The following is a 13,817-nucleotide window of genomic DNA, read 5'->3' as shown; positions in this document are numbered from 1 at the left end:
TTCCATTCAGACTCTGAGAAATCATATTGACTTGCTGAGTCAATATTTTATTCTGAGCCAATATAGCATTCAGAGTATCAATTTCAAGAACTCCCTTCTTCTGAGGCGTCCCATTACTCACAGGATTCCTCTCAGAAGTGTACATGAACTGGTTATTAGCAACCATGTCAATGAGTTCTTGAGCTTCTGCAGGCGTTTTCTTTAGGTGAATGGATCCACCTGCAGAAGTATCCAATGACATCTTAGCTAATTCAGACAGACCATCATAGAATATATCCAGGATGGTCCATTCTGAAAGCATGTCAGAAGGACACTTTTTGGTCAGTTCCTTGTATCTCTCCTAAGCTTCATAGAGGGATTCACCTTCTTTCTGTCTGAAAGTTTGAACATCCACTCTAAGCTTACTCAGCTTTTGAGGAGGAAAGAACTTGGCTAAGAAAGCCTTGACCAGCTTATCCCTAGAGTTCAGGCTATCCTTAGGTTGAGAGTCCAACCATATTCTAGCTCTGTCTCTTACAGCAAAAGGGAAAAGCATGAGCCTGTAGACTTCAGGATCTACTCCATTAGTCTTAACAGTATCACATATCTGCAAGAATTCAGTCAAGAACTGAAAAGGATCTTCAGATGAAAGTCCATGAAACTTGCAGTTTTGTTGCATCAGAGAAACTAATTGAGGTTTAAGCTTAAAATTGTTTGCTCCAATGGTAGGGATGGAGATGCTTCTTCCATGTAAATTAGAATTAGGTGCAGTAAAGTCACCAAGCATCCTCCTTGCATTATTATTATTTTCGGCTGCCATCTCCTCTTCCTGTTCGAAAATTTCTGAAAGGTGCTTGCTAGATTGTTGTAATTTAGCTTCTCTTAGTTTCCTCTTCAGAGTCCTTTCAGGTTTTGGATCTGCTTCAACAAGAATGTTCTTGTCCTTGCTCCTGCTCATATGAAAAAGGAGGGAACAGAAAAATAATAATAGGGATCCTTTTTGCCCAGGTATAGAGGTTCCCTTAGGTGAGTGGAAGAAAAGAAGAAGAGAAAATCTGAACTCAGAGAGAGAGAGGGGGTTCGGATTTTTGGTGAGTGAGGAAGAGATGTTAGTAAATAAATAACTAAATAGAAGAAGATGAGAGGGGAAAGTTTTTGAAAATAGTTTTTGAAAAAGGGTTAGTGATTTTTGAAAATTAGGAATGAAATCAAATTAAAATTAAAAATTAAACAATTAATTAGTTAAAAAGAATTTTTGAAAAAGAGGGAAGAGATTTTCGAAAATTTAGAGGGAGAGAGTTAGTTAGGTAGTTTTGAAAAAGATAAGAAACAAACAAAAAGTTAGTTAGTTAGTTGAAACAAATTTGAAAATCAATTTTGAACAGATAAGAGGATAGGAAGTTAGAAAAGATATTTTAAAATCAAATTTTTGAAAAAGATATGATTTTGAAAAAGATAAGATAAAAAAGATATTTTTGAAAAGATATGATTGAAATTAGTTTTGAAAAAGATTTGAATTTTAAAATCAAAATTAATGACTTGACTCACAAGAAATCACAAGATATGATTCTATAATTTAAAGTTTGAATCTTTCTTAACAAGTAAGTAACAAACTTGAAATTTTTGAATCAAAACATTAAATTTTGATGATATTTTCGAAAATTATGAGATGAGATTAAGAAAAAGATTTTTGAAAAATATTTTTTAAATTTTCGAAAATAAATAAAAAAATGAAAAAGATATGATTTTTTGAAAAAGATGAGATTTTTAAATTGAAAATTTGATTTTACTCATAAAACAACTAGATTTTAAAAATTTTTGAAAAAGTCGATCCAAATTTTCGAAATTTATGAGAGAAAAAGGGAAAGATATTTTTTTTTTTAATTTTTAATGATGAGAGAGAAAAACATGAAAATGATGAAATGCATGAAAATTTTGGATCAAAATAATGAATGCATGCAAGAATGCTATGAATGTCAAGATGAACACCAAGAACACTTTGAAGATCATGATGAACATCAAGAACATATTTTTGAAAAATTTTTGATGCAAAGAAAACATGTAAGACACCAAACCTAGAAATCTTTCATGTTCAGACACTATAAATGCAAAAATGCACATGAAAAACAAGAAAAGACACAAAACAAGAAAACATCAAGATCAAACAAGAAGACTGGCCAAGAACAACTTGAAGATCATGAAGAACACTATGAATGCATGAATTTTCGAAAAAATGCATAAAAATTTTAGAAAAAATGCATTTTGACACCAAACTTAAAAATTGACTCAAGACTCAAACAAGCAACACAAAATATTTTTTATTTTTATGATTTTATAATTTTTTTATATTTTTTTTGAAAATTATTTGTGAAAATGAAAAATAAGGATTCCAAAATTTTTTAATATGAATTCCAGGAATCTTGCACTCTTAGTCTAAAGCTCCAATTTGAGGGTTAGACATGGCTTGATAGCCAGTCAAGCTTTAGCATGTAAATCAGGTGGATCAGGAACAGCAGCAGGTGGATTAGCAACAACTAGCTTGCTCTTGATAATGTTGGGTTGGAAGCCCCAGTCCAGATGAATTTAGACATGGCTTTATAGCCAGTCAGGCTTCAACATGCTTCATGAAACACTAGAATTCATTCTTAAAAAAAATTTTAGAATAATTTTCGAAAACAGATGAGAAATTTTTGAAAGAATTTTTTTGAAAAAATTTTTGAAAATAAAAAAAAAAGAAAATTATCCAATCTGAGCAACACGATGAATCATCAGTTGTCCAAACTCAAACAATCCCCGGCAACGGCGCCAAAAACTTGGTATGCGAAATTGTTACTCAGATTAGGTTGTAAAATTATTTGTTCGTTCTTTCCCTAGCAATGGCACCAAAAACGGATGCACATAACCATGGTCCAAACATAACTTCACAACTTCGCATAACTAACCAGCAAGTGCACTGGGTCGTCTAAGTAATAAAACCTTACGTGAGTAACGGTCGATCCCACGGAGATTGTCGGCTTGAAGCAAGCTATGGTCACCTTGTAAATCTCAGTCAGGCGGATATCAAATGGTTATAGTATTTTCGAATAATAATAAATAAATAAACAGAAAATAAAGATAGAAATACTTATGTAATTTATTGGTGAGAATTTCAGATAAGCGTATAGAGATGCTTTCGTCCCTCTGAACCTCTGCTTTCCTGCTGTCTTCATCCAATCAGTCTTACTCCTTTCCATGGCAAGCTTTCTGTAAGGGCATCACCGTTGTCAATGGCTACATCCCATCCTCTTGTGAAAAAGGTCCAAATGCTCTGTCACGGCATGGCTAATCATCTGAGGTTCTCGATCATACTGGAATAGGATTCACCCTCCTTTTGCGTCTGTCACTACGCCCAGCACTCGCGAGTTTGAAGTTCGTCACAGCCATCCCTTCCCAGATCCTACTCGGAATAACACAGACAAGGTTTAGACTTTCCGGATCTCAGGAATGGCCATCCATGGGTTCTAACTTATACCACGAAGATTCTGATTAAGGAATCCAAGAGATGTTCATTCAATCTAAGGTAGAACGAAAGTGGTTGTCAGGCACGCGTTCGTAGGGAATGATGATGATTGTCACGTTCATCACATTCAGGTTGAAGTGCGAATGAATATCTTAGAAGCGGAATAAGTTGAATTGAATAGAAAAACAGTAGTACTTTGTATTAATTCATGAGGAACATGCATGAAACTATACCGTTGAAAATACATAAGTGATGAAGGTTCAGGCATGGCCAAATGGCCAGCCCCCAAACGTGATCACAAGATCAAAAATACAATCCAGGATGTCTAATACAATAGTAAAAAGTCCTATTTATACTAAACTAGCTACTAGGGTTTACAGAAGTAAGTAATTGATGCATAAATCCACTTCCGGGGCCCACTTGGTGTGTGCTTGGGCTGAGCTTTAGCTTTCCACGTGCAGAGGCTTCTTTTGGAGTTGAACGCCAAGTTGTAACGTGTTTCTGGCGTTCAACTCTGGCTTGAGACGTGTTTCTGGCGTTTAACTCCAGACTGCAGCGTAGAACTGGCGTTCAACACCCTTTTGCGTCGTCTAAACACGGCCAAAGTATAGACTATTATATATTGCAGGAAAGCCCTGGATGTCTACTTTCCAACTCAATTGGAAGCGCGCCATTTTGAGCTCTGTAGCTCCAGAAAATCCACTTTGAGTGCAGGAAGGTCAGAATCCAACAGCATCAGCAGTCCTTCTTCTACCTCTGAATCTGATTTTTGCTCAAGTCCCTCAATTTCAGCCAGAAAATACCTGAAATCACAGAAAAACACACAAACTCATAGTAAAGTCCAGAAATGTGAATTTAACATAAAAACTAATGAAAACATCCCTAAAAGTAACTAGATTCTACTAAAAACATACTAAAAACAATGCCAAAAAGCGTATAAATTATCCGCTCATCATGCCTCTTTTTCTTGAATCACCATCTCTTGATCAACCTCTTCCAAGTCTTCAACCAGGGTATGCCTTGGAGGTTGTACACCCTCCTCAACATCAAATGCAACCGTCTTGGAAGGAGGCTCTATGTCTTGACTTTCCCATAGAGGTTCAGCATCTCCCAAGTCTTCAACCACTTCTTCTTCTTCAATAATTCCGGCTTCCTCCACTTGTTCCAGGACAAATTCATGCTCCTTACTGTCCACCGGAGTTTCTAATGTCTCCTTCATGCTACGTTCTTCATTAGATTGTCCACATGAAGCCATGGGGTTCCTTGAGTGTCCGAACGTCGGGAAGCTAATTGATTTATTGCTTAATTCAATTGATGAAGTGTGGCATTAAATTTTTCAAATGTTTTCTTGAGTTTCTCCGTTGATTCTTGGGGTGATGGACATGGACATGATGTATAGGGAGGTGGTGGTTCTTGTGAGTAATTGGGTTGGAATTGGGGTGGTTCTATATATGGTTCATATGGTTCATAAGTTGGTTGGTATGGTGGATGAGGGTTAGGATCATATGAAGGTGAATGGTGAAAAGGGGCTTGTGAATATGGTGGTCCAAAGTCATGTTGAGGAGAGGGTTATAGGCATATGGTGGTGGTTGTTGATAGTCCATTGGATGTGGTTATTGCCATGAGGGTTGATCAAATCCTTGTGGCTCCTCCCATCTTTGATTGTTCCAACTTTGATGCCTGTTCTCATTATAGTTTCCATTACTTACAACAACATTGGAACCAAACTTGAAACCAAAGGGGTGAGAATTCATAATAGCAAATAAAAATTAAAAACAAAAATAAAACAAATTTTAAATTAAAAGGCTATTTAAATTTTGAATTTAAAAATTAAATTTTGAAATTTGAAATTTGAAAATTTTTTAAATTTGAAATTTGAAAATTTTTAAATTTGAATTTTGAAATTTGATTTTTGAAATAAGATAAGATAAAAATTTTAAAATAAAAATCTAAATTTTTTTTTGCAAATTTCAAAAATTCAATTAAAAATAAAGAGAAAAGATATTTTTGAATTAAATGAGGAAAGATAAAAACAATAAAATGACACTCAACTTAAAATTTTTAGATCAAAACGAAGAAAACAACTAAGAACAACTTGAAGGTCAAGATGAACACGAAGAACAACTTGAAGAGCAAGATGAACACTAAGAAAAAAAAAATTTTTTTTGAAAAAAAAAATTTAATAATTAAATAAAAACCAATAACCTATTAATTTACGAAAAAGAAAAAATAAAAACAAAAATAAAAACAAATAAACAAGCGAAAGAAAATATTTACATTAACCAATAATAAGGCACACGTTTGCAATTCCCCGGCAACGGCGCCATTTTGAAAGAACTGAAGATTGATGGTTTAGAAGTTATAGTAAACTCTCGTTGCAAGTATAGTTACTAAACCAAGCAATCAACCTTTCTTACAAACGTTTGGTTGTCACAAGTAACAAATCCCTTTAAAATTGATAACCGAGTATTTAAACCTCGGGTCGTCTTCTCAAGGAATTGCAGGGAGGTATGTTCTTATTATTGGTTATGAGTTTGTAAATTAGGGGTTTTGAAAGTAAGGAACGAGTAATTTAAATGACAAGTCTTTAAAATAATAAATAACAAGGTTCTTGGCAAGGTATAAGAACTGGAAGTCCTATCCTAGTTATGCTTATCAATTGTGATGAGAATTGGATTTTTAATCCCACTTTGTTAACCTCTAACTATGAAGGTAAGTTAAGTGGATGAATTAATTCTGTTTCCTCAAGTCCTAGTCTTTCCTTGGAAAAAGCTAGAGTTATTGGAACTTGAATTAATTCTTGAAGAATTCCAATTTTCAATCAACAATGATTTTGATAACTCATGAGTTACCAATGACTCAACCAAAGCCAAAAGGGAAAAATTTAAATTATTTATATCATAAATAAAAGAGAGCAATCATAAATCTGAATTATCTCAAATTGCATTAAGTAAAGGAAATCAATCTAAACATAAAGAGTTCATAAACTAAATTGATAAAATAAATAAAAGGAACATTGAACCTGATAAAAAGAAACAATCCTGAAAGTAAGAGAAATCCTAAATCCTAATCCTAAGAGAGAGGAGAGAACCTCTCTCTCTAAAAACTACATCTAAATCCTAAAATTGTGTATTGTGAGCTTATCATTATGAATGAATGGATTCCCCTACTTTATAGCCTCTAATCTGTGTTTTCTGGGCCGAAAACTGGGTCGAAAACAACCCAGAAATCGCTAGAGAAGAAATCTGCCACGCTTATTTTCGGAACTGCGATGCGTCCGCGTAAAGCACGTGTTCGCGTTGCCTAGCGTCAGGGAAACTATAGTATATTATATATCAAATCGAATCCCCGGACGTTAGCTTTCCAACGCAACTGGAACCGCGTCGTTTGGACCTCTGTAGCTAAAGTTATAGCTATTTGAGTGCGAAGAAGTCAGGCTGGACAGCTTAGCAATTTCTCCAACTTCTTGTATTCCTTCCACTTTTGCATGCTTCCTTTCCATCCTCTGAGCCATTCCTGCCCTGTAATCTCTGAAATCACTTAACACACATATCAAGGCATCTAATGGTAATAAGAGAGGATTAAACATAGGAAACTTAAGGCCAAAGAAGTATGTTTTCAATCAAAGTACATAATTAGGAAGGCAAATGTAAAACCATGCAAATAGTATGAATAAGTGGGTAAAGAGTTGATAAAAACCACTCAATTGAGCACAAGATAAATCATAAAATAGTGGTTTATCAACCACCTCACTATACACCACCATACCCTTACCAAGAAGAACCACTTCCCTATTATGAACCCTTTCTCCAAGACAATGAACCCTCTTACCCACCCCAATCCTCAATGGATGAAATCCTTAGCCTTATACTTCAAGGGCAAGGAGAAATACAAAGGGAGACACTAGAATTTGTCACTATCTTGACCAAGGTACTAAGCATTTTAGCCTCCCAATGCTTGAGCACTCAAATCTCCCATGGCCACATGTGGAGAATTAATTGAAAAGCATAGCATGAAGGAGCGATGGAAAACTCCGGTGGAAAATGAGGGATGTTATTTTGTGTTAGAACAATTGGAAAAGCCTATGATCATTGAAGAAGAGAAAGAAGTGGTTGAAGACTTAGGAGATGCGGAACCTCCTTGGGAACCTAGAGTTGAAGAGAACCTCTCTAAGAAGATTGAATTTGATGTTGAGGAGGAAAGTGCACAACCTCCAAAACAACTATTGAATGAAGACATGGAAGGAATGAAGCAAGAATTGAGTTCCCTTGGTGATGAAGACCATGCATCCAATCTTCTTGGTAGTGAATCCTTTGAATTTGAAGAACCTTCTCCCAATGAGATAGAAAGCAATATGGAGGTAGATTTCTCTCAACCTCCCATTTATGATTTGAGTGATGGAGAAGAGTTGGATAAAAATGATGAACAAAGGATTGAAAGTGAAGAAGTTTGTGAAGAGGTGGAGGTAACCAAGGAAGAACACAAGGGAGTAAAGCTTGCTAGCACATTTGAGATACCTCTCCCCAAGCCACCACCATCCATTCTTTCATTCAAGTGGGTAAATTCCTTATACTCAAGCTTTATTATTCCCCTTGAATATGGTTTGCTTGAGACGGATGGTCAACTTAGATATATTTGTGGCTCTAAGAGCAAAAGGGAGATGGCTAGTGGTTGGAAATATCATTCTAGGTTCATGATGCCCACACGTTCAAAGCTTAATTGCAACGGTTGGTGTAGAACTAGATTGTTTGGGTCTAGTATGTTATTTGGTTGCTTAAATGAGAATTCCAAAACTATGGCACCCACATGGATCAATGAGAATCAACTTCAAGACGGGTGTGAAAATAAAGTGTGGGATCCCAGATTACAAGAAGAGGACCAACTTTGGGAGCCCCAAGCTTGTGAAGAACCCCATCAACACTTGGTGCAACAAATAAAAAATCTTGGGGCATATTGGAGAACCAAGCATTGGTGGGAGTTCCAAGAAGAATTCAAGCACAAGCCACCTTGAGAGGAGCTCCCCATAAGTCCAACTTAAGGACAATAAATAAAAGTGCTAGGTGGGAGACATCCCACCATGGTACACTCTTTCCACTCTCTTGTAGCTTTTATTAATAAGTGATTTGAGTTGCCATTGTAGGTAGTTTTCCTCTTCATGTAGTTTTGTCTTAATATCTTGGTTGTTAGTTGCTTAAAGTGCAAGTTATGTTTGTTTGCACTTGAAATTTTTTGTTAATTTTGCATTGCAGTTGATCTTGAGTTGTAGGTAGTGTTAGGGAGATTTTTAGCTGTTTATAGTATTTTTGAAAAAAACAAGAAAGAAGAGTCAAGGACGCGTACGCACGCTGTGCGCGTGCGCGTCCATACGCATTATTCAGGCCCATACTTTTTCCAGAGAGTTGGGCCAATCTCGCGCAATAGCTGGGCCAATTCCACAACTGCGTGTACGCATGCGCGCAATGTGCGCTTACGCGTTGATGTCCTTATTTTGCATATGCGCGCGCCCGTGCACATGCCGCGTGCGCGCCGATTCGCTAAAGTGGTTCCCAGGCCAATGACCCGAGAGTTGTGCCAGCTCTAGGCCAACATTAAGCGTTTGGCCCAACCTCACCCACGCGTGACCGCACTTGGCGCGTACGCGCCCTTCGGCCAATATGCACATCGGCACGTTAGCCTGCATGACGCGTCCGCGCTGGTAAAAAAAAGAGTTTTTTTCCCCTCTTCCATTTTCTTTTGTTTATTGCATTCGTATTCTTTTATTCTTTACATTTTCATTTTGTTTTTATAGCCTATTTTTTTACTTTATTTTTTTCCGAGTTTCTTATTTTAATAATGGTGTTGCATCTCCCTACTCAATTGTTGAGAATTTCTTGCATTATTTTGGTGCCTCTTGACTTGTTTGATATTATTGGGTGATGAAACTTTTAAATCAATGCTTCATCTTGTATGACTCTTGTATCCCTTGTGCATTGATATGAGCTCATATTATTTTTCAAGACCCACTCTTTCTTATTTGAACTTGATGCTCAATGTGCTCTTCATGCTTTGACTTTACTCTTGCATCAAGTATTAGTTAATATGCCATTAGCTTATATTGCTTTCTCACTTACATGCGTAGCTAACATGTAGTGAGAACCATACTCTTATTTGGCATTAGCCCCCACCTATGCTCTATTTGGTTTGATATCTTTGTTGTAGGTTTAATTTTCTTTCTTTTTCTCTCCTTTTAGGTTGGCCACCAAGAAAGGAGGAAAAGGAAAAGCTTTTAAATGGGGAAATAAACAAGTCATCTGCACAATCTTTGGACGGAGCTCATCAATTGTAGCAACCCATCCACCTTACTCTTCTTTGCATGCACCGAGGACGGTGCAATCTTCAAGTGTGGGGAGGTCGTTCGACCGATCTCCATGGGTAACAATTTCCTTTTCAACACAAATTTTTTTATTTTCTTCGTTAGATGGTTGTTGCATTACATGATAGGTTGCATGTTAGTTAGAATTTGTACATATTTTTACCATTTCTTTTCTATTAGGACTACTTGGTTAGGGTGATGATTTCTTTTCCAAGAAATTATTTTTAGGGCAACCTACCAATTTAAAAACTTTTTATTGAACTTGCTTGAAAGAATTTATTTTGGAACATAGTTTTTGAGCTAAGAACACAAGCTCGTGAGATTTGAGCCCAATGGTGTGGTTACATCTTATAACCACTTATTTTTTCTTCTTGTTTGCATTGTTCTCCTCCTATGATTGTGATAGATTCTAGTTGGAGATCCAAGGGCCTTTCCTCTAAGGGAAGGAGACGGAGACGACCTATCAATCTTTGATTTGTTTGATTCTTTATGTCCATTATTTTGTGTATTCATGCATTTATATGATTGAGGCCATCATTTCATTTAGCTCACTTACCCAAATAACTTACCTTTTATCTTCCATTGTTAGCCACTTTGAGCCTATGCTTAACCCACTTATTCTCTAATTTTAGCACATTACAAGCCTTAAAGCGAAAAACAATAAAAGTCCTTATTTGGATCTTTGATTATCTTAGGCTAGTGTGTGTGTATCATTCAAGTGTAGGAATCTTGGGACATTGGGGAATAAAAGCGTAGTTTTGTATTTTTATTGAAATTATTGGGAATTGGATACATGCTCATGTATTGATAAAATGTATAGACCTTATGCATTGATGTTCTTGTATATAGTTTGAAAGGAAAATAAAAAAAACAATATGGAAAAGAAAAAATAGAAAAAGAAAGAAACAAAGAAAAAGAAAGAAATAAAAGGGGACAAAATGCCCCAAAGCAAAGCTCAATAAGGGTCAATGCATAAGTGTTGTGAAATAAAAAGGAGTACATGAGTATGTGAAAAAGAGATAAAAATGGGTAGTTAGGTTAGCTTTGAAATTTTATAGGATGTCATACGTTAGGTGGGAAGTTTAAGCTTATCAAAGATTCAAATTTCAAGCTCACTTAACCATATATGCATCCTACCTTGACCCTAGCCCTATTACAACCTATGAAAAGACCTCATGATACTTGTATGCATGCATTGAATAAATGTTGATTGTTAAAAGAAAAATAAATCTTGGAAAGCATGATTAGGGGAGAATTGAGAGAATCGACCCTACACACTTGAGCGACTAGAGTGCAAACACTTCCGGTGAGGGTTCGATGCTTAATTCCTTGATTCCTGGTTTCATGAGCATTCTTCTTGCAAGTCTACTTGAACTTCATTTTGATATTTAAATTGGTAGGATTCATGAGTCGTCATGGGACCTTAACCCTACTTGTGCATGTATGTCTTGGTGAATTGATTTATTTTTAACCAAGTAGGTAGAATCATTTTGCATTTAGTTGCATTCATATAGATAGATGCATATAGTTTAGGGTGCATTTAGTTAGACCTGATTGAATAAATGTTGATATCCTTTGCTTTCTCTTGGTTTAAGCATGAGGACGTGCTTGGTTTAAGTGTGGGGAGGTTGATAAACCCCATATTTAGGGTTTATCTTGTGTTAAATTTAGAGGGTTTTGTCATCCTTTCTCCCATTTATCCAATGAAATAGCATGATTTTGTAAATTCTCATTTAATTGTGCTTAAGAGTGAAAACATGCTTTTTAGGTCCTTAATTGTTTAATCTTGATTTACCTTTGATTCCATTAGATGCCTTGATATGTTTGTTAAGTGATTTCAGATTTAGGAGGCAAAGATTGGATTAAGAGAATGAAGGAAAAGCATGTAAAAATGGAGAACTCATGAAGAAATGAAGGAATCGCAAAAGCTGTCAAGCCGACCTCTTCGCACTTAAACGACCATAACTTGAGCTACAGAAGTCCAAATGATGCGGTTTTAGTTGCGTTAGAAAATTAACATTTGGGGCTTCGAAACGATATAAGATTCGCCATAGTTGCTACATGTATGGTGATGTGTATGTGCACTGCATGCACACGCATCGTTGCTGCCATATGATCCACTTAAAGCAATACGTGGCCAGCGAATTCTAAAGCCTTGTGGGCCCAATCCAACTCATTTTTGATGCTATTTAAGCCAAAGATTGAAGGGGAATCAACACAATTTACATACTTTCACACATTAGTTTAGTTTAGAGTAGTTTTAGAGAGAGAAGCTCTCACTTCTCTCTATGATTAGAATTAGAATTAGGTTTAGTTCAATAATCTAGATCTAGGTTTCAATCCATGCTTTCTTCTTCTTCTTCTTATGAATTCTTTGTTGTTTCATTTATGATTCCTCTATTCTTTTGTTGTAATTTCCTTTATGTTGTTTCTAAGCTTTATTGTAGATCTACTCTTGTTCCTTCTATTTTCTTCCTATTCAATTTGAGGTAATTCATAATAATTGTGTTTCTTTCAATTGATGTTATTAATTCCTTGCAATAAGTAGTTGTTAGATTTCATTGTTGTTATCAATTTACTTTACTTTTCTTTTATGCCTTCCAAGTGTTTGATGAAATGCTTGGTTGGATTTTAGTGTAGATTTTGTTCCTCTTGGCTTTGGTAGAGTAATTAGTGATGCTTGAGTTATCTAATTCCTTTGTTGATTGATAATTAGAAGTTGCTAATTGATTTGGATACCACTAAAGCTAGTCTTTCCCTTGGGAGTTGGCTAGGACTTGTGGAATCAAGTTAATTCATCCACTTGACTTTTCTCCATGGTTAGAGGTTAACTAAGAGGTAGCAATGGATAATAGTGGTCACAATTGAGGAGGATAACTAGGATGGGACTTCTAGTTCTCATTCCTTGCCAAGAGCTTTGTTAGTTGTTAGTTTATTTTCACTGCCATTTACATTTCTTGCCTATTATTCCGAAAACCCCAAACAATACCTCATAACCAATAACAAGAACATTTTTTTTCAAATCCTAGGGAGAACGACCCGAGGTTCAATACTTCGGTTTATAAATTTAGGGATTTGTTACTTGTGACAAACAATCTTTTGTATGAAAGGACTATTGTTGGTTTAGAAACTATATTGCAACGAGTTTTCATTTGTGAAACTCTAAACCGTCAAAAGTCCAATCATCAACACTACTACCTTAGTACCAAGTAAATAGGCTCAGAATTTATCCAGAGCAAAAACAATAGCTAGAAGCTCTTTTTCAGTAGTAGTGTAATTAGATTGAGCAGCATCTAAAGTCTTAGATGCATAAGTAATTACAAAAGGATCCTTACCTTTGCGCTGAGCCAACGCCGTTCCTACTGCATGGTTGGAAGCATCACACATAATTTCAAATGGCTGGCTCCAGTCTGGTCCTCTCACAATTGGAGCTTGAGTTAGGGCGATCTTCAGCTTATCAAATGCCTGCATACAGTCCTTACTAAATTCAAACTCAATATCTTTCTGCAGCAATCTGGATAAAGGCAATGCTACCTTGCTGATGTCCTTAATGAATCTCCTGTAAAAACCTGCGTGGCCAAGGAACGAACGGACTTCCCTCACGGAGGAGGGGTAAGGTAAACTAGAAATGACATCCACCTTTGCTGGATCTACAGAAATACCAGTATTAGACATAATGTGTCCTAGTACAATTCCTTGTTTTACCATAAAGTGACATTTCTCAAAATTTAACACAAGGTTTGTACTAATACACCTGTCTAATACTCTAGATAAACTATCCAAGCAAAGGCTAAATGAATCACCATATATGCTAAAATCATCCATAAAAACTTCCATACAGTTCTCAATAAGATCTGAAAAGATACTCATCATACATCTTTGGAAAGTAGCAGGTGCATTACACAAGCCAAAAGGCATTCTTTTATAAGCGTACGTTCCAAAGGGACACGTAAAAGTGGTATTCTCCTGATCTTCAGGAGCTATATG

The 13,817-nt window shown here is 36.0% G+C and overlaps 1 non-coding gene across 1 annotated transcript; it reads left to right on the top strand.

Annotated features, from left to right (window-relative positions):
• Positions 1–295: 295 nt before the first annotated feature.
• LOC112746466 (small nucleolar RNA R71) lies at positions 296–403 on the top strand. The gene has a single exon (XR_003174348.1). It is a non-coding gene; the product is annotated as a small nucleolar RNA R71 (small nucleolar RNA).
• Positions 404–13,817: the final 13,414 nt, after the last annotated feature.

Source organism: Arachis hypogaea, chromosome 14 (assembly GCF_003086295.3).
Source record: "Arachis hypogaea cultivar Tifrunner chromosome 14, arahy.Tifrunner.gnm2.J5K5, whole genome shotgun sequence".
Taxonomy (NCBI): Eukaryota; Viridiplantae; Streptophyta; class Magnoliopsida; order Fabales; family Fabaceae; genus Arachis; species Arachis hypogaea.
Note: the sequence above shows the minus strand (reverse complement) of the source record. Positions and strands in the feature narration are given on the sequence as shown.